Genomic DNA, 23,875 nt, shown 5'->3' on the forward strand with positions numbered 1-23,875 from the left:
AAGTTAGACTAATAACCATGCCCTCCTCCAGGGGATCTTCCCAACCCAGTGGTCGAACCCAGGTCTTCCACATTGCAGGCGGATTCTTTACCATCTGCAAGCCTGAAGCCCAGGCTAACAACAGCAATAACAAATCATGCCCTTTTGCTTCTTAATTGGCAGTGATAATTGGCAGTTATCTTAGGTGGCTTAAGCTATAGCTGTAAGTGTGGTTTATTAACCCTCCAGATAGCAAGTACAAGATGTTTATTTCAGGCACTGTGGGTTTCCTCTAAAGAGCATCAATTTGCATAATATTGCTCAGAGTTGGTTTCCTTGTTCTGAGCAAAGAGCTATTATTATCATAGTCAAAGCAACTTCGTGGTCAAGGTCTTTGAACACTTAGAAGGTGTAAATAATGCAGAGACAGCTAGGATAGTGTTCTTGGAAATACAAGAAGTGAACAGAGAATTGAGTTCTGGGATCTTCTCATTGACGATAAATAGCATTTATAGGCATTATTATTTCTTAGAGTGTGTTGGATCCTTTGCCAGGGATTTTACCTACAAGTTCAGTAAAAGCACTTAAAACAGAAAATATAGGCACCATGATTATCTCAGATTTTTCAGAAGAGGAATGAGGCAGGAAGTTGTTATATCACATAGTAAGTGGCAGAACTAGGATTTGAACTCAGGTCTGCATGAGCTCATCTTTCCAAAGCCACCTATACTCACTGCTTCTTACTGCTTTGTAGGATTTCACAGAAGAGTCTTCTTGATCTTTAGATGTTTGAAAAATGTAATTGCTTTTGGAAAAGTAAAAAAAAGAAAAATATAGTTGGTAAATTCAGATTAGAGCAAAACTGTGGGCATTCAACAATTATTGGTTGGTATCTAATATATGGTACCCTGGCAAGGTGCCTGAGAAGGGAAAGATAAGTATGACCTGCTCTTTTTTTTTTTTTTTAATATTTTGTTATGTTGTTCAGTCACCAGGTTCTGTCTGACTCTTTGTGACCCCTTGGACTGCAACATGCCAGGCTTCCCTGTCCTTCACTATCTTCCAGAGTTTGCTCAAACTCATGATCCATTGAGTCGGTGATGCCATTCAGTCATCTCATCTCCTACTGCCCGCTTCTCCTCTTGCCTTCAATCTTTTCCAGCATCAGGGTCTTTTCCAGTGAGTCAGCTCTTTGCATCAGGTGGCCAAAGTATTGGAACTTCAGCGTCAGTCCTTCCAGTGAATATTCAGTGTTGATTTCCTTTAGGATTGACTGGTTTGATCTCCTAGCAGTCCAAGGGACTCTCAAGAGTTCTCTAGCACCGCAGTTCGAAAGCATCAATTCTTTGATGCTCAGCCTTCTTTATGGTCCATCTCTTACATCCATACATGACTACTGGAAAAACCATGGCTTTGACTAGACGGACCTTTGTTGGCAAAGTGATGTCTCTGCTTTTTAATATGCTGTCTGGGTTTGTCATAGCTTTTCTACAAGTGTATATACTTGGCTAAGCTGCCTCTTAGTTGTGTCATGTGGGATCTAGGTCCCTGACCAGGGAGCTTGGAGTCTTAGCCACTGGACCACCAGGGAAGTCCAGACTTGCTTTTTTTTTTATTCTTTTAAAGGAATTACATTGTGGAGTTCAGGAAACACATACACAGCTAGGATATTACATTTGTTAATGCATTCAACAACAATTTGCTGAATGCCCTGTAAGTGTGTCAGTATAGTATTGACCCTTAGAAAACGATGATGCATAAAAGGAAATTTGGTCCCAGGCTTCATGGAATGTCTTAGTCTATGATGGGTATTACAAACTGGTCTAAGACATTTGGGTCATTTATAATCAGACCTTAGCAACCTCCAACGATGAGAGCTGGGGCTTTCCCAGGTGGCACAGTGGTGAAGAATCCACCTCCCAATGCAGGAGACGTGGGTTTGATTCATGGATCAGGAAGATCCCCTGGAGGAGGGCAAGGCAGCCAACTCTAGTATTCCTGCCTGGGAAATCCCATGGACAGAGGAGCCTGATGGGCTAGTCTATGGGGTCACACAGAGGCGAGCACAGCTAAGTGACTGTGTGCACACAGACACACACACAGTATGTCAGCCATGAAGTTCTGATGAACACACACACACACATATACACATGGTATGTCAGCCATGACGATCTGACGAATGCTGTCTCTCTCTCTCTCTCTCACACACACTGTGTCAGCCATGAAGTTCTGATGAACACGTGCGTGCACACACACACAGTATATCAGCCATGATGATCTGACGGATTCCCTCTCAAAGGTATTAGCAGGCGCAGCGTTAGTCATACAGCCTGTTCCTGTGAGCTCTGTGAAGTCACAGCTCTCAGACAGATGCCTTGCCCGAAAGCTTCCCATGAGACCAGTGGAGCAGGATTCAGGACCCTCTGTTAGAATTACGTGGCAGAGTCTGAATTCAGGTCTGCCTAGAGTCCTAAGCAGAGAACCCCAGACTAATGGCACAAGATGCCAGGGTTGCTAGGGCCTTAAATTTTCTCTCTCAAGAATGGAGGTACCTCTGTGAGATTTCTAGTCAGTGTGCAGAGTTTTAACATGGCACATTTTACTAGTTAAAAATTATTTCTGACATTCTGTGTGCTGATTAATGAACCCTGGAGTGTTGTTCAGAAGAAAAGATAGCCGGACCTGTTTTTGCATGAACCCATTTGGCTATCTGATAAAGTTTGTAGACCTTTCTCAGCATAATCTTTCAAAAGCATAAAATGCAAAGGATTACAAAAGAAGCCAAGTATAATGAAATACAGTTTCCAGAATATTTTTAAAGACGTGTAGTGCAGTAATAGGTGCTTCTTTATTACTGTATTGACTATGAAGATCTAGTGTTGGGAATAATTCATTTCAAAGTTGTGATGAATATAAATACAACAGTTGTATTGATAAAATAGCTGTAATGTTTGTTGGTGACAAAATCACTGCTAATTCTGTAATTTATTGCCTATATTAATAACTGAGGATAATGGCTAAATTGCTGTTAGATAGTAAAACATGAAAGCGTAACTTTTTCCCCCAACCATTTTTGCAGATGCCCATTCATTCTATCAGGGTTAAGAATCCCTACTCTAGACTGTGGGTTTAAAAATAATTATTTATTTTTAATTGATGGTTACAGTATTGGTTTGATTTCTGTCATACATCAGCATGAATTAATCATAGGTGTACATATGTCCCCTCCCTCTGGAGTGTGCATTTTTGATTAGAATCTTCTGTCACCTGATGAAGCCTGGAGTGTATATTTGTGATTAGGATACCGAATGTCAAGAAGTTACCCCTACATGTGGATTAAAACTTAACACTCGCCTTTATTGCTATTTTTTCTTTTTAAAAATCATTAGTAGGGAGAATGAGACTGTACAAATAACAAATGCAGTGTGTGGAAGTTCCCTAGGAGAGAGCTATGAAGTGCTATGGGACTATTCAGAAGTATTTTCAAATAAAGACAAGAGAATCTTAATAAAGACAACATAATAAGACGATCTAGACAGACACGAATGCAGTGTTAGGAAGAAGTTGGGGGGAGGAGGAGTGAAAGTTGCAAGTACTAAAATTTATGAAGGTTGAAAAAGACATCGCAGAAAAACATGATTAGGACTTTCTTCTCTCTGGCTCAAAAATAAAGATATTTCAGATACAAAGAATAGCATGACGGTTGGCATGGACGTTGGGAGAGCCTGGAAGGTTCTTCCACACATGAGTGACATAATTGTCCAGTCACGGTTTTCAGCACTTTATACATGTTATTTAATCCTCACAGCAGTCTTATTATTATTTGCATTTTTTTTTCGGATGGAGAAACAGGCATGGAGAGATTAAGAATCTTGCTCAGAGTCAAAACTAGGCCTTGTTTGGCTCCACTGGACTCAAAATGACTCAGTATGAGATTACACTGATGACTGTGGAGGGTAGATTAGGCAGGAATGCAAAGGGAGATTGGAAAATCAGGTCAGAGATTACTAAAGTGATGTGGCAAGAGATGCTAAAGGTGGCCTGAACACTGAGTGTTGAGAACAGATGAAAAGAGTTTTCATCTTGGAAATCTGCACATTGATGTTTTCCAGTGAGACAACACCCACAAAATAGGAAATGAAAGTCTAGTGTTTCTGAGTGGAGATTTTCCCCAGCCAGTTTAAATATGTACTTGGCTGAATGAATGCTTGTGTTACCAGTTCTCTCCTGAGTGCAGAATATTCATTACTGGCAGGATTTTCCTATAATCACCAGTTAGCATTTACAGTGAGCACCCCCGTAGCCACTTGCCTGCCTAGGATCACCAGGGGAACAGTTTGCCAGTATTAGATTGTGTGGTGACTAAGCTTGCAGGTGTAAAAGGTACCAACGCCTTGTCGGAGCAGAGGAAACATTCAGAACCTGGCCTATTTGCTAACATTTCGAGAAAACTCAGAGAAGTGGGAGGAAAAGCTTTAGATCAAGGGCTGACTAACCACTCATTCAGGGTCTGGAGTAGGGTTGTTTCATCTTTGAGGTGAAATACAGCAAACACCCCCTCAGTCCTGACTTTGCTAAGCCCTGCAAAAGAGGTTTCTGGCAGCTTAGTGAGTTCTCCATTACGCAGATTCAACAGGACTCCAGAAATGTGAACTTCCATGGATAAATAACCAGGGTCCATAGTTCTCCACGTAATAGATCATCAGAGCTATATGAGAGTTTATAAAACGTAACTAATCCACGTTCAGCATTTACAGAGAGGCGGAGTCTATTGGTTCCTGGACTCAAAGCTTTCCATTGGCCGAGTCCACATTCAGCTCCTCACTGATTGGACAGACGTTCCCTAGGAGCCTATGGGCGGGCTTCCTTCAAGCACATAATCCTTCTAGCCCTTTCTTCATTTTTGCAGGCACAGGAGATATCTTTAACTTCAACTCCCTGATATTCCTGTCAGAAATATCACTGATTTGTTTTTATTCTGCCGTAAAGCAATGAGAATTTTCAGGTCATCCAATATGAAGTGTTAACATTTTCAGCCTCATAGTCACTGAAATATGTGCTCTTCTACCTTCCCATTTTTTGTTTCTATATTTTTATTTTTCACTTTCTTGTTGACAGACTAATGGTGTGATTTAAGCTAAGGTTTCTTAATATAGAACTTCTGTTTAATTGTTAATTGTAGTTATCAAATTATAGGTTTTCAGGCTGGAAAATAGAAACAATTCTGTTTTATTCTTAATACTCATCCCTAGGACAAGGCATTCATTGGAAGGCAAAGTACTTTCAAACAGCCAAAGCAGGAAAATGGGAATTTTTTTTTTTTTTTTTTAGGATATAGTGGCTAAATGCACAGATAAAAATTTTATGCCGTTTTCTCTCCTTACTGAATCTTTATTGAATAAGGTAGCTGAAATCTACTTTTTAAAATTGAAGTATAATTGATGTCCAGTGTAATGTTAATTTCTGCTCTACAGCAGAGTGACTCAGTTATACATGTGTATACATTCTTTTTGATATTTGTTACATTATGGTTTATCCCTGTACATTGACTTACGGTTTCCTGTGCTGTACAGGAGGATCTTGTTTATCCATTCTGTACATGATAGTTTGCATTTACTAACCCCCAAATTCCCAGTCCATGCCTCCTCTCCTCTCCTCCCGCTGACAGTCACAAGTCTGTGTTCTGTGTCGGTGAATCTGTTCCTGCTTCACAGATAGATTCATCTGTGTCATTTTAGATTCCACATACAAGTGATATCGTAACGATATGTCTTTCTCTTTCTGACTTAGTTCAGTTCGTATGATAATCTCTGTGTCTATCCATGTTTCTGCAAATGGCATTATTTTGTTCTTTTTTATGAGTCAGTAGTGTTCCATTGTGTTTATGTATCCATTCAACTGTTGATGGACATTTAAGTTGTTTCCATGTCTTGGTTGTTTTGAATAGTGCTATGATCAGAAATCTGTGGATCAAATTATAGCTTCATGCTGTGAACATAGGAGTGCATGTATCTTTGTGAATTATAGTTTTGTCTGGATTTATGCCCAGGAGTGGAATTTCTGGATCATATGGTAGCTATTTTTAGTTTTCTGAGGAACCTCTATACTGTTTTCTATTGGGGCTGCACCAACTTACATTCTCACCAGTGGTGTAGGAAGGTTCCCTTTTCTCCACATACCCTCCAGCATTTGTTATTTGTAGACTTTTTAGCAGTGTCCATTCTGACCAGTGTGAGATGGTGGTGGTTGTTCAGTAGCCAAGTCATGTCCAGCTGTTCACGACTGTGTAGACTGCAGCACACCAGGCTTCCTTGTCTATCACCATCTCCTGGAGTTTGCTCAGGTTTCATGTCCTTTGCATCGGTGATGCCATCCAACTATCCTATCCTCTGTCGCCCTCTTCTCCTTCTGCCTTTAGTCTTTCCCAGCATCAGAGTCTTTTCCAACAGTCAGTTCTTCACTTCAGGTGGCCAAAGTATTGGAGCTTCAGCTTCAGTCCTTCCAGTGAACATTCAGAGTTGATTTCCTTTAGACTTGACTGGTTTGATCTCCTTGCAGTCCAAGGAGTCTTCTCCAACACCACAGTTCAAAAGCATCGATTTTTTGGCACTCAGCTTTCTCTGTAGTCCAGCTCTCACAACCATCCGTGAGTACTGGAAAGACCATATCCTTGACTGTATATAGACCTTTGTCGGCAAAGTGAGGTCTTGGCTTTTTAACACACTGTCTAGGTTTGTCATATCTTTTCCTGCATTTCTCTAATAATTAGCAAATTGAGCATCCTCAGAGTTTGGTATGGGGGGTTCTCTAACCCCACATGGACCAAGGGATAGCTGTACTCTTTCATTAAATATGTAGGAAGAGTCAGATCTTGATTTTAAAAGGTTAATGGACTTTTTTCTCATTATTATGTAATTATTAAAAGAAAGCTTAATATACCAATTTAATATACATGTTAACCCACGGAATACCATTTCTTCATCATACTCCTTGTTTTGTAAATAATTTCTAGTTTAGTTACACATTAAATTTTATTATTAAAGATAAGTTAATGAGAAGCAACATTGATCCATCTTTTATCTGTTTTAAATTACTAGATGTATATAATTTAAATACTTGTTTAATTACTTTCAGTAATCTATCTTACAAAATGTATTCTGTAATATAGGCCTCCTTGAAATGAATGTTAACACTTTTATTAGAATTTAAAAATGAAGTCAGGTTGTTTTGTATGGAGAATGTGTTTGACTTACTTGATTAATGATAATAAGATAATCAAGATTTGATAAGATATGTAGGATACTGATTTAATAATTAAGTCCCATTCTAGTTATAGTGCAGACTTTTCCATAAATTGAATCAGCTAAATGTGTAGCTTCAGTGTTTTGATGAAAATGTATTGAAAGCACATTGTAAGATGAAATAATTTTGCCAAATAGTATTCTTTTGTCAGAGGTATAATGAAGTTAACAAGATTTGATTTGTTTCCATCCTTTCTGAGTTTTAGAGGTTAAGCAAAGTTCCGATAAGTGAAACAATAGCAGGTGTGATTAACTTGAGAGGTTATGGTAAAGTCTTTGGCCTCTATCCAGGAAACTGAGAAAATGAATGCTCTGTGACCTGGCTTACAGTTCCTTTTGCCAGTCCAGTTTTTGCTTTCAGGAGACCTAATCGATTCATTAGCTTATAGATCCTTAAAAATAATATTTGATGTTAGATCATTCTGTTTTTTTTTTTTTTTGCTGTGTACCATGGCAGGAGTGTGAAGATTTGAGTGACGTTACTGTAACAAACCTCCTTCCAATTCAGTCCTCTTGCATATTTTAGCAGGATTTTCAGTGCTTTGCATCTGTGCTCAGTCTCTTCCGACTCTGACCCCATGGACTGTAGCCCGCCAGGCTCCTCTGTCTATGGGATTTCCCAGGCAAAAATGCAGGAGTGGGTTGCCATTTCCTACTCCAGGGGATCTTCCGACCCAGCAAGCAAACCCTCGTCTCTTGTTTTCTCCTGCACTGGCAGGCAGCTTCTATACCACTGGCGCCATCTGGGAAGCCCTTTCAGTGCTTTACTTCTGTACAAAAGAAAATAGGAGTACCATTAATGCTCAGTGCCAACTCATTTCAGTAGTAAGTTATAGTAATCCATGGACTTGTTTCATTATAAGATGCTTTTCCATTACAGTTTTTACTTTATTGTGTTTATCAAAATTTGTAATATATTTATTTTGTTCTAGTCAATTATGTGCTACTAATAATTGTATTGATAGCTCAATGCAGAAGAGTAACCAGAGAAATTTAAAGTTTTAATTTATATAGATAGTTTTGCAGAAACACATGATAGAGGGTTAACAGAAGACTTTACATTAGGATAAAATGTTTTGTGCAAACTATCAGTAGAATGGAATTTGGAGACCAAGTGTTTCTTTTTCATTGCCTTCAAATTTTCAAGTCAGTTCAGATGTTGGGTAGATGACGTCACATCACTGGGTGACTTGATGGGAAAGAAGTAAAGGTATGAAATTATTGGCTATTAAAGAAAAGTTTTTTCATTTAAAAAACAGTAGATTGTATCAACAATAAAATATCATTATTTAAATTTATATAAATTTATGGTAGTTGGATTCCAGTGGATAAATTTAGGAAATTCTATTTAAAAATATAAAAATTCAGGAATTCTTTGCAACTATTTAAATCCATTTTTGAATAACTTTATATGACAATTCAAATATACGAGGAGGTTTTTTTGGGGGGTTCAGTTCAGTGGCTCAGTTGTGTCCGACTCTTTGCGACCCCGTGAATCGCAGCATGCCAGGCCTCCCTGTCCATCACCAACTCCTGGAGTTCACTGAGACTCATGTCCATTGAGTCAGTGATGCCATCCAGTCATCTCATCCTCTGTCGTCCCCTTCTCCTCCTACCCCAATCTCTCCCAGCATCAGAGTCTTCTCCAATGAGTCAACTCTTCGCATGAGATGGCCAAAGAACTGGAGTTTGAGCTTTAGCATCATTCCTTCCAAAGAAATCCCAGGGCTGATCTCCTTCAGAATGAACTGGTTGGATCTTCTTGCAGTCCAAGGGACTCTCAAGAGTCTTCTCCAACACCACAGTTCAAAAGCATCAATTCTTCGGCGCTCAGCCTTCTTCACAGTCCAACTCTCACATCCATACATGACCACAGAAAAAACCATAGCCTTGACTAGACGAACCTTTGTTGGCGAAGTAGTGTCTCTGCTTTTGAATATGCTATCTAGGTTGGACATAACTTTCCTTCCAAGGAGTAAGCGTCTTTTTTGGGGGGTACATGATCAAAAAAATTTTTGAAGACTATTCCAGGTATGAGTATACCTAGATTTATTAATCTTAGGCATATATTCATTGACTCTCTGAAGAAGATTTTAGCTTAAGATGTACCAGCTTTTTACCTCTTCTCCTACTGTTTGATTTTTATATTTAATTTCTTCTACCATCATTTCAGGCTGCCTGGCTAGCTCAATAAGTAGAGCGTGGGACTCTTAATCCCAGGGTCATGGGTTTGAGCCCCACCTTGGGCGTATGTCCAAAGAATCTGCCTGCAATGCAGGAGACCTGGGTTCAGTCCTTGGGTCGGGAGGATCCCCTGAAGAAGGAAATAGCTATTTCCTTCAGTATTTCAGGAAATACTTCAGGAGTGAAGTATTTCCTTCACTCCAGTATTCTTGTCTGGTGAATTGCATGGACAAGGAGCCTGGTGGGCTACAGTCCATGGGGTTGCAAAGAGTTGGACACAACTGAGTGACTAACACTTTCACCCTTTCATAGTCATTTCTCTGGTGTTTTTACAGAATATATTAACTTGTACTTTCAACATTGTCTCTTCATTCCTTGTTTACCAAGAAGAGATCCTGTCCTTCCCCCTTTCTATGTTATGTCCTCTTAGAGCCCACTTGCTTTATTCATAAGTTGACATTCTTATATACATATATATATGTGTGTGTATCCATCCATCTTTCACTGGCTTCTCTGCCCATCCATCCGTCCGTCTATCCCTCTGTCTCAGTGCTAGACCAAATGATGTGTTAGATTTCCTGTCTTTCTCTGGGATTGTTATCACAACTGGTTCATAGGCTGTTTGATGGGGTTGTTCTAGCATAAAGTTAAAACAAATTTCTCTTTTTCTTAAATTCAGTCAGTTGCATCAGATTGTACCACATTTTAAACCATGACTCTCTTGAGTAAGCTTTTTATTTTTCCTGTGGTTTTGTTTACTTTTAAACTCTGTCTTTGGTGATTTAGTCGCTAAGTTGTGTCCAATTCTTGTGATCCTATGGACTGTAGCCCGCTAGGCTCCTCTGTCCATGGAGTGAGTTCCATTTCCTTCTCCAGGGGATCTTCTGACCTAGGGATCAAACCCAAGTCTCCTGCATTGCAGGTGGATTCTTTTACCCCTGAGCCACCAGGGAAGCCCCAATTCTGTCTTCAGCATATTCTTAAGTTTTTCCCTTTCAGATCTTTAGCTATATGATTCTATTAATTTCCTCCAAAGATCTTTGTCTCTGAGCCTTCTGTCTTAGTTACTCTCTAGATAACTGTTACCTGAAATTCAGTGGGAAGAATTAACATTTTCTGGCTCGTTTACATTTTTAGATCATGGTTTCTTAAGGAAACTGATAGTTTAGAGTCTAATGTGTAACAGTAAAGGAAGGACAAAACATTGACAGAGAATATACATAGGAAAAGTAGTATCTGGAGATGTGAGGGGAGGCTTTGAAGAGTAAAAGTGAAGTCGCTCGGTCATGTCCGACTCCTGGCGACACTGAACTGTAGCCCGCCAGGCTCCTCCGTCTATGGGATTTTCCAGGCAAGAATACTGGAGTGGGTTGCCGTTTCCTGCTCCAGGGGATCTTCCTGACCCAGGGATTGAACTCAGATCTCCTGCATTGCAGACAGACTCTTTACCATCTGAGCCACCAGGGAATCCCTGGAGAGGGATTATTTATCAGGAGAGATTTTATTTTAGACAGGATATAGTGATGGTTAACCTAACTCCTAGTCTGTCATTTCAGTAGACATTCATTGGATACCTACAATTTGAAAGGGCTAAATTTAAGCGTTGAGATGAGAAGATGAAGGAGCTGGGTGGAGGCCAGAGTGGAGGCCTCTGGCTACTGGTGTACCTGTAAACAGTTCATACGATGTAGTGCCTGTTAGAAGGAAGCATATTCAAGGAATTCTGGGAACCTTGTGTTTTCAGCTTTAATTTCTGTAATTCTCTTATGCCTTCTGATAAGCATGATATAACTGTGCTCATAATGTCCCAAGACACAAGGGTGTTTTAGATAGGAAACAGGTTTATGAACATCAGTGGGGATTCAGTTGTTACCCAAAAGAGAGAGGGAACAGGAAGAGATGATATTAAAAAATGCCAACAAACTTTACCATCTATTTTTAATGAGCGAGAGATTCGAATAATACAGCAAAGTACAATGAGCCATCTTGGGGGGATGTGTCTTGACAGCCCTCCGCCCTGGAAAAAAAAAATCATACTATTGCAAGTGAATTTTTGATAGATGGAAGATCTTAAAACTAGGCACTTAGTGCCTTATCGCCTCTGGACCCGCTCTTACTCTGGAGTTTTTTCCAAACTAGTTCACCGAGGAGAAGAATAAGACCTGTGCACCATCTTGCCTCCGTAGCCAAAAGGCATTCATCATCTCCTGCTTTTGCAATCTCTCTGTTGAGATTTTAGGAAATCCATACACAATATCCCCTCTTCACTTGGTACTTATTCTGTGCCAGGTCCTGTTCTAATCCCCATAGCGATCCCTGACATCGGTTCTCTTACTGTCTGCGTTTTACAGATAAGGCAAACTGGAGCACAGACTGGTTGGCTAAGTTTCTCAAGTCATGTAGTACACGGTGCAGTCGGGATTCAAAATCAAGCAATTTGATTCCCGAGCCCAGTCTCTTTACCACTGTAAACTATGAAAGGTATGAAGAAATACTGACTTAAACTTGTAGAACGCTTAAAAAATTTTTGGCAGTTTCAGCAGTTTTACACAAGCACATTTCTTAGGCAGGTCTCTCTCTCAGCTCTCTGGGAAACGGAAATACCGGTTAATACGTGGACGTGTTGTCCTGTGTTGCTGACACACTTACGTATGGAGGTGAGTGAACAAAAGTAACGTGCAGGCATCCCTCCTGTACACAGTTCCTCTTCCTGGTGTGTGCAGAGTGAGTTTTAAACTTCAGTTCATATCCTCATTTACGGTTTTATTTCCAGGAGTCTAAATTTGCATTCAGAAGCTTCCAGTGCTTTTTTCTTTGTCCTTCAAACTAATGCATTCTAAGATTGCCACTGCTTTCTTTAAGACCGTTTAGTTCAGTTAAGAATACCCTAAATTCTGAAGCCATACTGCTTCTTAAGAGTTAGTTGGTTATATCTTGGAATATGAGATAACCAAAGGATGTAGGTGTGTTCTTTTCTAAGCCATTTCCCATGTTGTGAGTCATCCTTCTACCCCACTCTGTGTTGTACAAAAAGTGCTGTATTTGCCTGTTTGTTAGGTAGGCTTGACAAGTCTTCTGTACCTGCACCCCCTTGCAAATGTGCAACTTAGTCTCCTGGGACTACAACATATTTCCTTAAGGTTTGTTTGCCTATTCAGGAAACCAGACTTCATGAAGGAGAGAAGAACAGAAACAAAGCCTTGAAAAAACAATGCAGAGAAGGTTGAGCCATGAAAGAAGATTCAGGATTGATCTCACGTGACCTACATGTTTTTGATTGTGTCACTTCAGTGGAATATTGCTTCTGCCTTGGTTTGAATCTTTAATTTAATTGTTGACTTGAGCAAGCAGCTTGATCTTGCTGAGCCTGTTTCCTCACTTGTAAAATGAGGATAATGGAACCTATTCTTTAGGGTTGTTGTGGAGATTAAAGAAAATAATATGTGGAATGCAGTGTGGACCTGATAAGAGCACAAACTTGTATTGAATCTAGATCTGAACCCTCGTCTGTCTAGTTCCCAAGCCACGTTCTTTCCATACCACATAGGATATTTCCCGGTGGCCTGAAGCAGATTATGTGGGTGATTGCCTGGTTCCTGAAGTAGCAGAGAGGTTTGATGAGGTTAAGTGACCACTGGGATCACAAAGCTAAAGCAGGGCAGAATGAAAACTGAATGAAGGGTTTCTACTTGCTAGTGTCTACAACATCATGCCATGGAGACAGCATCTTCCATATGATCTGTTATCAACTATATTGCAAGCTTCTTAGGGATTTCAGCTCTGAAGTCCTTGGTGCCATCCAGTTATAAGCCTGGAATAGTTAGACGCTCAAGGCTTAATGCAGTAAGGATGACTTGGGCCCAATGACTCCCGTGTATGTTTTGAATCATTCAGTGTGGACATTAGAAATTAAATAAAATTTACTAAAATTTTTACATACTGAGCTTGATCCAAAAAAGATAGACCTAAATTTCAGATGGGCAGTTTTGCACATATGGGTCATAAAACAAATAGCAAATATGAAGTTAAATTGATGCTGAGCATATGACCCAGCAGTTTTACTCTTAGGTGTCCAAGAAAGAGAAAAATTAATGTCTCCACAAAACCTATGAAGAAAATCAAAAGTGGTTAAAGAGGTAAAAGCAGTGAATGAAGTAATAATTAGAAATGGTCCAGAGGAATAAGCATGAATGAAAAGGCAACAGTGTGTATTTGACCAGGAGTTTGTCATTTCTTAGACTAGTCTAAAAATAGGGATAGAGACTGGATTGTGAGAATTTTTCTGTTCTTTTGAGTGAAATATAAACACATGTTAAGACTGTCAACCTCTTTGGTCATTGTGGACATACAAATTAATATCAGCAAGATGCCACATCACATCCACTTGAACAGCTGTAAATGTGAAGCAGACACTGCTAAGAGATGGCGAAGGTGTGGGGCACCTGTGGCTCTGACTTGCTGCTGGTGGGCATGTAACCTGCTGCACACACTTAGGAAAAAGGCATGATTCTTTCCTGTAAAGACAGATACACAGTTACCCTACAGGGCAGCAGTTCTTTGGTTAGGTGTCTATACTTGCATAGATTTGTAGAAATGAAAATAAACGTCTGTACAAAGACTTGTTCTTGAATGTTCATAGCGGCTCTGTTCATCGTAGCCCTAAACTGGAAACAATCTGAAATGCCTGTCCACTGCCAGGAATAAAAAGGAACAGGAAACTGATAAATGATGAACCTCACAGCATGCCCGAGTTTGGGAGTTCCCTGGTGGTCCAGTGGTCAGGACTCTGCTTCCACTGCAGGGGCACGGGTTCAATCCTTGGTCAGGGAAGTAAAATGCTGCATGCTGCACAGCGCCCCCAACAAACAAATGAACAAAATCACGCCTGAGTGATAGATACTGGATGCAAAAGACCACATATTGTATAATTTCATTTATATGAAATGTTCACAAAAGAAGGACTGAAAGCAGATATAGTTGTTAAGTGGTTGCTAAGGGCTGGGCAAAGGACTTGGGATTGAGTACAGCCAGGCTTGAGGAAACTTTCCAGAGTGACAGAGTTGTTCTTAAAGTAGATTGGGGTGGGGGGCTCACAACCCTGTACCTTTCCTAAAAGTCAGTGAATTGCTCCCTTAGAATGGATGACTTTATGGTATATAAATTATGATGTCAATAAAACTGTTAAAACTACATAGATATGTAGAATATATTAGATCTTAAAAACTGTTGCATTTTTAAAAGACAATAGCATTGGTAACTCTTAAGAAAATGCCAAGGTTTAACTGAAATCTCCCTTCTCTGCCATTTATTAGTACTTAACTCCTCATCCAATCTTCCTTTAGCCGCCAGTTGAGAGCCAATTTCTCCTGCTGTTAACCAGTTGGCTAGTTCAAGAAACGCGGGTTACTGTGCTGATGCATGTGGTTTAAGGAGTTCTTGCTGTCTAATGGGATTTCTGGCTTTTGCTGGTCCAGGCATATTTGGTTCCTCAAAATATCTATGTCTACAGCTTCTTTTCTTGAGCTGTGCTGTGCGACATGTGGGATCATAGTCTCCCAACCAGGGATCGAACCCCACACCCCCTGCATTGGAAGCACAAAGTCTTAACCGCTGGACCACCGGGGAAGGCCCATACAGCTTCCTTCTTAGGCTGTGAAGTGTTAGCACTGCATGCTGGTGGCCTCAACTTATGCTTTAATTCTTAATCCTGTTCCAGCTTCCACATCCTCACCCTTTTCTTCAAGATCAAGGCTTTTGTTAATTCATTTTACCTTCCCTATTATTCCTTTGCCTATTAAAATCAACAGTGACAAGCATGGAAATGATGGAAGCATGGTTTATTTTGGGTGACATAAAGCATTTCTTTTGGGAAATGTTATGAGGTAAACAAACACAATTCCTGCTTCCAAAAAAAGCAAAAGGCTACATAATTGTACACTGAAGAATAGGTGTCTTTTTTTCCTTTGAATTTCAGGCTTTACTTTTAGTAAAAAAAAAAAAAAAAAAGTGGGGGGGTAGACTATTTGTATCTGTGACATGTAGCAGTTAAAGTCAAGTTAGTTTTGGGAGAAGAGATGAATATTAATACTGTAATTAAACTTGATTGAAATACAGTTTCAAATTTGACTTGAAAGCTTACGGTGAAAATACTGTATTCATCCTGTGACGTTTACTTTTGTAATTTTCTAAGTTATAGCCAAATATCGTATTTCTTATTGCTTTATTCTCTGGCATTTAGCATTATTTTAATATTTAATGATGTCTTCAGCACTTCCCTCTGAGGGTGCCCTGCATGAAGTTTCTTTTAATGAAGAACAGGAGTGTTGTGGTTCGTTAGTGATGTTCACCGTGTGCTTGACCTGGGAAAGTGGCTGGTTGAGTGCCTTGAATTTGCCACCAGAAGCTTGAATGTGTGCTTTGAAGCAGGCAGACACCAGTGTGAATCTTAATTCCATTTCCACTGGCTGTGTTAATTTCTGAATGCTGAGTAACTCAGATGTAACATGAGGATGTCTCATAGGATTGCTGTGATGAAAATAAAGTACTTAATGTAGGGCTTGGTGCTCAGTTATCATTCCATAAGAAAAAACTCTGTGAAGCTTGTGTCTACATGATTCCATGTCCGAACAGTCCAATTGAATGAGGGTATTGCCCCACTTCTCGTTGGTGTGAGCAAGACCTAGGAAACTCCTTGTGAGTTATTTACCCCTGGATCAGTTGGATCTTGGCTTGCTGTTGAGCTTTGTTAGATCAGGGCCAGAAGAGTCCTTATTGTAGGGCAAGTGTAGCACACTACTCCTGGAGAAGGCAATGGCACCCCACTCCAGTACTCTTGCCTGGAAAATCCCATGGACGGAGGAGCCTGGTAGGCTGCAGTCCATGGGGTCGCTAAGAGTCAGACACGACTGAGCGACTTCACTTTCACTTTTCACTTTCATGCATTGGAGAAGGAAATGGCAACCCACTCCAGTGTTCTTGCCTGGAAAATCCCAGGGACAGGGGAGCCTGGTGGGCTGCCGTCTATGGGGTCGCACAGAGTCGGACACGACTGAAGCGACTTAGCAGCAGCAGCACTACTCCTCAACTGACCTTTCTGGGCTCTAAACCCAATGCCTCCTGGTGTTCAAGAAGATCTTTCCATTGTGGCTGGTTGTACCTCTTCTCTGAGCCCTGAAGACTGTTCAGTGTACAGCAGCTTCTCCCACAGTAGTTATTTCCTGGATGGTTTTATGGCCCTTTGGGGCCTTACCTTCTGTATGTGCCGTTTAGCACTGAGTCAAACATGGAAGGAAGCTCCTTGCAGATTTCTAGAATTCTTCCTCTGGGTTGCTTCCTTTTCTCTGGCCAGCAAATTCCCACTGCCTTAGCTCTTCAGTCTCCACCATCTCCGCTCAGGCCACCATGTCCTGCCTTGGGTTTCCTCTTGGTGTCCCAAGCATCTGTAGGTAGGAAGCCTGGGCAGCTGTAGGGCCCAGCTCACTTGCTGTCCTTCTCTCTGAGTTATTCCCCCACACTGCCTCTTATCCATTGTCTGAAAACATTTGCTCCGCGTCTTTTGTGCAGTTTTCTTGTCTATGGCATGAAAGGTAGAGCCAGTTATTCTGTCACGGCTAGAGTTTTGGACTTACGTCGAGCACTGATCCTATAGCAGACAGCTTGGTGGCTCAGATGGGAAGGAGTCCGCCTGCAATGCAGGAGACCTGGGTTCAATGCCTGGGTCAGGAAGATCCCCTGGAGAAGGGAATGGCCACCTACTCCAGTATTGTTGCCTGGAGAATTCCATGGACAGAGGAGCCTGGTGGGCTACAGTCCATGGGATTGTGAAAACACGACTGAGGACAAGGAAAAAGATCACTTGCATTTTTTTATTTTGAATCACCATTGTCAGAAAAAGTCTCAGGGGTCCATTTTAATAAATATCTTAAGACCAAATGTTTCCTTTTCAGTTCTCAGTTGTTTAGTAGCTAAGTCATGTCTGACTCTTGGGATCCCATGGATTGTAGCCCACCAGGCTCCTCTGTCCGTGGGATTTCCCAGGCAAGAATACTGGAGTGGTTTGCTATTTCTGACTCAGGGATCAAACTCGAATCTCTTGTGTCTCCTGCATTGGTAGGTCGATTCTCTACTGTGCCTTCTGGGAAGCACATAACTCCTCTTTTTAAAAAGTGAGATGTAATTGATTTTTACCATTATATTAAGTTTCAGAACATTATATTAAGTTTCATCATGATTTGATGTTTGTATATATTGCAAATTGATCACCACAATAAGTCGTTAAAACTACATCCATCACCACACATAGTTACAATTTTGCATGTGTGTGTGTGAGATGAGAACTTTTAAGATCTATTCTTTTAGCAAATTTCAAATATATAGTACTCTGTGTCTTGATTACACTTCTTATTCATTCCTTGGTCCACTGTAGTCTGAAATACTGATCCCACTGCTTCCTGGCTCTCACAGGGCAGGTCAGTGATCCTTTAAGTGCTGACCCTGGATCCTTTTCAGCTCCACCAGCTAAGACAGAGCAGATGCGAGGCTTATCACCTAGATACCCACCCAAAGCTTGTAACGAATCTTGCTGATGAGCTGTAAGGAAACAGAAGTGACTTGGAGTGTCTTGTGAGCTATGTTATATCCCACTCAGGGTTTCCTCTGTTGTTGTTGTTCAGTTGCCAAGTCCTGTCCGACTCTTCTTGACCCCGTGAACTGCAGCACACCAAGCTTCCCTGTCCCTCACCCTCTCCCGGACTTTGCCCGAGTTCATGTCCATGGAGTCTGTGATGCCATCCAATCATCTCATCCTCTGTCGTCCCCTTCTCCTCCTACCTTCAATCTTTCCCAGCATCAGGATGTTTTCCAATGAGTTGGCTCTTCACATCAGGTGGCCAAAGTACTGAAGCTTCAGCATCAATCCTTTCAACGAATATTTAGGGTTGATAATCACGATGGTGTGATCACTCATCTGGAGCCAGACATCCTGGAATGGGAAGTCAGGTGGGCCTTAGGAAGCATCACTACGAACAAAACTAGTGGAGGTGATGGAATTCCAGTTGAGCTATTTCAGATCCTGAAAGATGATGCTGTGAAAGTGCTGCACTCAATATGCCAGCAAATTTGCAAAACTCAGCAGTGGCCATAGGACTGGAAAAGGTCAGTTTTCATTCCAATCCCAAAGAAAGGCAATGCCAAAGAATGCTCAAACTACCGCACAATTGCACTCATCTCACAGGTCGCACAGAGTTGGACACGACTGAAGTGACGTGGCAGCAGCAGCAGCACACGCTAGTAAAGTAATGCTCAAAATTCTCCAAGTTAGGCTTCAGTAATATGTGAACTGTGAACTTCCAAATGTTCAAGCTGGATTTAGAAAAGGCAAAGGAACCAGAGATCACATTGCCAACATCCATTGGATCATTGAAAAAGCAAAAGAGTTCCAGAAAAACATCATCTTCTGTTTTATTGACTATGCCAAAGCCTTTGACTGTGTGGATCACAGCAAACTGAGCCACCTGGCAGCCCTCATAACTTCACATTAGTTACAGTATTAGGTCTGTAGGCTCTAGTCTCATCTGTGGAGAGAAGCCTGGCTTCTATTTTGTTTTGTTTCTAGAAGCATTTTTGCTTTTGTTTCAAGTATATTCTGAGTAGTTGCTGTGTATTTGTATGTTAGTCGCTCAGTCATGTCTGACTCTTTGTGACCCCGTGGGGTATAGTCCACCAGGCTCCTCTGTCCATGGAGTTTTCCAGGCAAGAGTACTAGAGTGGGTTGCCATTCCCTTCTCCAGGGATCTTCCAGACCTAGGGATTGAATATTGGAGGCAGATTCTTTACTGTCTGAGCCACCAGGGAATCTGGTGCTAAATGGAATTCTAATTACTAGTCTAAAAGGTATATTACTGTATATGTCTAATAGTTAAGACTTTTTGGGTGAGTGTCAGGAATTACAGAGAGCCTGGGACAGGGTAAATCAGGAGCTAACTTAGCTACTGAGCAATTGAGACAAGCTCATCTGCTGCTGCTAAGTCACTTCAGTCGTGTCCGACTCTGTGTGACCCCATAGACGGCAGCCCACCAGGCTCCCGTCCCTGGGATTCTCCAGGCAAGAACACTGGAGTGGGTTGCCATTTCCTTCTTCAGTGCATGAAAGTGAAAAGTGAAAGTGAAGTCGTTCAGTCATGTCCCACTTTTCGCCTCCTCATGGACTGTAGCCTACCAGGCTCCTCCGTCCATGGGATTTCCCAGGCAAGAGTACTGGAGTGGGGTGCCATTGCCTTCTCCGGACAAGCTCATCACGTCTTGGTAAATTCCAGCAAGCGCTGTGGAATGCCTACTTAACGTCAGGTGCTGGGGAAGTGGAGGAGAATGAAACTGCTCTTTGCTCTCTGTAGCTCAAAGTCCAGGAGGAGGCAACACAGCCATAGTACTTGCTGAGAAAAAGAAGGCCTAAGGGATGTGATAGTTCCTAAAAGAGGACAGAGAAGGTGACTGTTTTCTGAAGGACAGGAAGGTTATCAGTAGGGCAGAAAGCGGGAGAGGTACACAGGTAGCCAAAAGTAAAATGTCACCAGCCTGCAGGACCGACAGCTACAAGTGAAGTGAGTAGTAGTTGGGGGAGGACAGGTGGGAAAAGGTGATGTTGTGAAGAGCTTTTCTTGCTTACAGCTTTCTCCCCCTTTTTCACTTTATTTTTTTCATAGTACGTATTACACATTCATTCATTCATTCTGTTGTAAAAGAATTTAAGCTCTTAGCATTTTTTAAAAAAATTAATTTGTTTTAATTGGAGGCTAATTACTTTACAATATTGTGGTGGCTTTTGCCATCCATTGACATGAATCAGCCACGGGTGCATGTCCCCCTCGCCCCCCATCCTGAACCCCCCTCCCACCTCCCCCTCTATTCTTCCCCTCTGGGTTGGTCCCAGAGCCTATTTTACAGAGTGAAGTAAGTCAGAAAGAGAAACACCAGTACAGTACATTAGCGCAAATGTATGGAATTTAGAAAGACGGTAACGATGATCCTATATGTAGGACAGCAAAAGAAACACAAATGTAAAGAAAAAGCTCTTAGGATTTTTTAAAAAACCTCTTGGCCCCTGTATGTGGGATCTGAGTTCCCCAATCAGAGATTGAGCCTGCACCCCATACATTGGCAGTATTTAGCTGGAGATGCTTGGAAATTGAATTTGCACATAAGGAAGTTAAGTCTATAAGGAAGTTAAAGAAATGTTTGCTAAGCAGTGAGTTTGGGGAGTAATTATAGTAATGGGTTAGAAATTTTAGTTTTTCTCAACCCGCTGGCTGACTTGAATCTCAGATTAACATTGAGGTTAATCTGAGAACTGTGGATCAACCTCACAGCAATGACGGACCTAACATTCTTGATGCAGGAATGTAGGTGCACCAGTATTTTGTGTTTCTTTCCCCCCCTTGAAGCCCCCAGGCTTTCCAACTTTTAAGTCTGAATTGTAGACCTACCACTGCTTATAGTGAAGACAGGAACTTCACCTTAAGCTCTGTTTCATAGCTACTGTTGGCTCAGTGGTAAAGAATCCACCTGCCAATGCAGGAGATGTGGGTTTGATCTCTGGGTTGAGAAGATCTCCTGGAGAGGGAATGGCAGCCCACTGCAGTATTCTTGCCTGGAAAATCCCATGGACAGAGGGGCCTGGCTGGCTACAATCCATGGGTCACAATGACTTAGTGACATGACTTAGTGACTAAACAGCAACAATTGTTCCAGGTGACATTTGCGTTTAGGATTCCTTTTTGGGATTTGATACTTAGGATTCTTTGTTGGGATATTAAAGGGGACTGTATTCTTTACTAGGGTGGGGAGAATCTGTAGGGCAGTCCTCATCAGATTGTGGTGGCCCTTGATTTTAGGTTCTTGGGATAGATTTGGAAACATTGTCTTTAGTGGTATGAATTTGTAGGTCTCTGTTTTCTTTGAGTGTGAAGAAAACCCTCTTCTGCTTTCTTCATGCTGCTGCTGCTGCTGCTAAGTCACTTCAGTCGTGTCCGACTCTGTGTGACCCCATAGACGGCAGCCCACCAGGCTCCCCTGTCCCTGGGATTCTTCAGGCAAGAACACTGGAGTGGGTTGCCATTTCCTTCTCCAATGCATGAAAGTGAAAGTGAAGTCGCTCAGTCATGTCCGACTCTTAGTGACCCATGGACTGCAGCCTACCAGGCTCCTCTGTCCATGGGATTTTCCAAGTAAGAGTACTGGAGTGGGGTGCCATTGCTTTCTTCATAGCAGGAATTTAAAACTCAGCCATGTGGAAGGCACAGCAGTTCAGGTCTAGCCAGGGGCTGCATGTGCACATTTAGGCCTAGCGTTTCCACATCTTCTGAATTTTTAGAAGGATTCTAATGTGAAATCTTCTGATTTTCTGTTTTTGGTCAGTATTGTGAGGATTAAGTAAAATATAGCTGTGAGCTGTACTGCCTGTGAACACTGAGTATGTGCCCTCTGGTTTGGAGCCTGACATATGGCTCTGGGTCTGAAAGGGTAAGAGAACTGGAGAGTTAATTTCATACTCAGTAAAAAAAAAAAAAATTTTTCCAGAGAAATCTAATCACATTAATCCATTCAGGGAAACTAGAGATATATAGACTCATAAAATTGAAAACCAGCGATAACCAAAAATACTGAAAGAAAGAAAAATTTATAAGCATTTTCTTGGAATGAGTGCTTCAATAATCTATCCTAATCTCTGTGTACACCTTGATGTTATTTTCACATCTAATTTTTACAATGAATGTGTATTTCTCTGTTAACATAGCATGTGAAACGTATTTTATTAAACCCACAAATGAATCAGGATTAATATAATTCTTTGGTCAGATTTTAAAGTTTCTTGTAGTAAAAGTGGGCAGTGAATTAAAATTTACTCTACTAGTGTGTTTGACAGATGAGAAGAAGCAGGTGATTTGCAAATGATTAATTAATAGTGTATTCTTTGGTGCAATTTCAATATATGGTAATTTGAAATTATGGAATTTATTAACTTGAGTTTTCATCTCTCTAAAGTTCTGTGATTGGGAAATATGCCACTTGTGCTTCAGTGACTGTGTTCTTGGAATGTCCCTCTGTTCTCAACCAAGTACAGTTTGTGTGGGTGGAAGATTTTAATAGACAATTGTCAAAACTGTCTTTTCTCTAGATTTAAAGACGTTTCTCTGAGGATGTATATTAGAGGTTGTGACTTGAATGCGCTTCCTGTCTCTTAGGCGCCCCCTCTCCCCCACCTTCTGGGATACTCGGCGCCACTCATTTCTGACCTTTCCTTGTCTTCAGTGAATGTGCTTTCTGTGTTTGTGTAATATGTTTCATGTATAATTATCTCCTAGTTTCATTGAAGATAGAATTTGTTTCTTGTTTCCTTTTTTGTTTGGGGGATGATTTTAGGGAGCCTGGATGGTGGTGGAAATGTTTTTATTCTATCAGGAGTATTGTGAGTGAGAGTAACATGAGTGACTTGACTTAGATTGGATGTTTAGGAAAGATACATGTAGAGAAATGATAAGCTAAGAAATGACAAATGAGTTTAGCCTCAAGATTTCAAGGTTGGAAAAAACCCACGAGTGAAAGCCCGTAGACCAGGAAGCTTGTGTACACTGGGCCAATTAGAAGAAGGCCAGTGAGGGTGAAAGGAAGATGGTCCTAGATGTGGTTGAGATAGAAGGCAGGCCAGGTCACCTAGGGATTGTAAACATTCACTAAATAAGCAGAAAGCCTTGTGTTGGACACTGATAAACCCTGGAAGACACACTCTGTCCTTCAGAAGCTTGTAGTCTAGTTGGGGAGATAATCCATTTATATTAATATTAGTTTATATCATGTGACATTGATAGGTAATACGTGGTCTGTAGGGAGTTTTTGCTAATAGAAATGGGGAAGGAAGACTCGCTTTTGCTTGGGGTTCTCGTGGAGGGGGTCTCGAGGGAGATGTAATTTGATCTGAGCTTTTCCTGCGTGAGTAGGATTTGAACAAATAGAGTTGTCAGAGGGAGTGGCTTTACCTGAATGCAGGCTTGTGGGATGCAGCTGGAGAGGTGGGACCTTCTAAGGCAGTCGCGTGGGAGGTGATGCTCGACCTATAGCTCGGATGCATTGGTGCTCTGCACCGTGTCCCTGATAGAAGTACTGAAATATAACGTGTCGAATGCCTAACGTTGGCTTTCCCATTGTAAACACAGAGCTGCACAAGTAATCCAGTGTAACTTCTCATTCCTACTTCAACATCCTTATCAGACACTTTCTGTTCTCTCTCCAGATAACTCCACTAATGGCGAGCTGGCTGTTTAACACAGTGCTAATTACTCTTCTGTTAAAGAGCTCTCCCTTGTTTTCTTTTTAACTTTCTTCCATAGATCCTACCTGAGGTGGCATCCTGTCGTCTT

General features: G+C 41.2%; 1 protein-coding gene across 3 annotated transcripts in view; it reads left to right on the forward strand.

The window, feature by feature from the left end:
- The window catches only part of KIF13B (kinesin family member 13B), a 210,024-nt gene that overhangs the window by 45,735 nt on the left and 140,414 nt on the right, over positions 1–23,875 (forward strand). The gene's annotated exons all lie outside the window — the stretch shown is intronic.

This window comes from Bos taurus, chromosome 8 (assembly GCF_002263795.3).
Source record: "Bos taurus isolate L1 Dominette 01449 registration number 42190680 breed Hereford chromosome 8, ARS-UCD2.0, whole genome shotgun sequence".
Lineage (NCBI taxonomy): Eukaryota > Metazoa > Chordata > Mammalia > Artiodactyla > Bovidae > Bos > Bos taurus.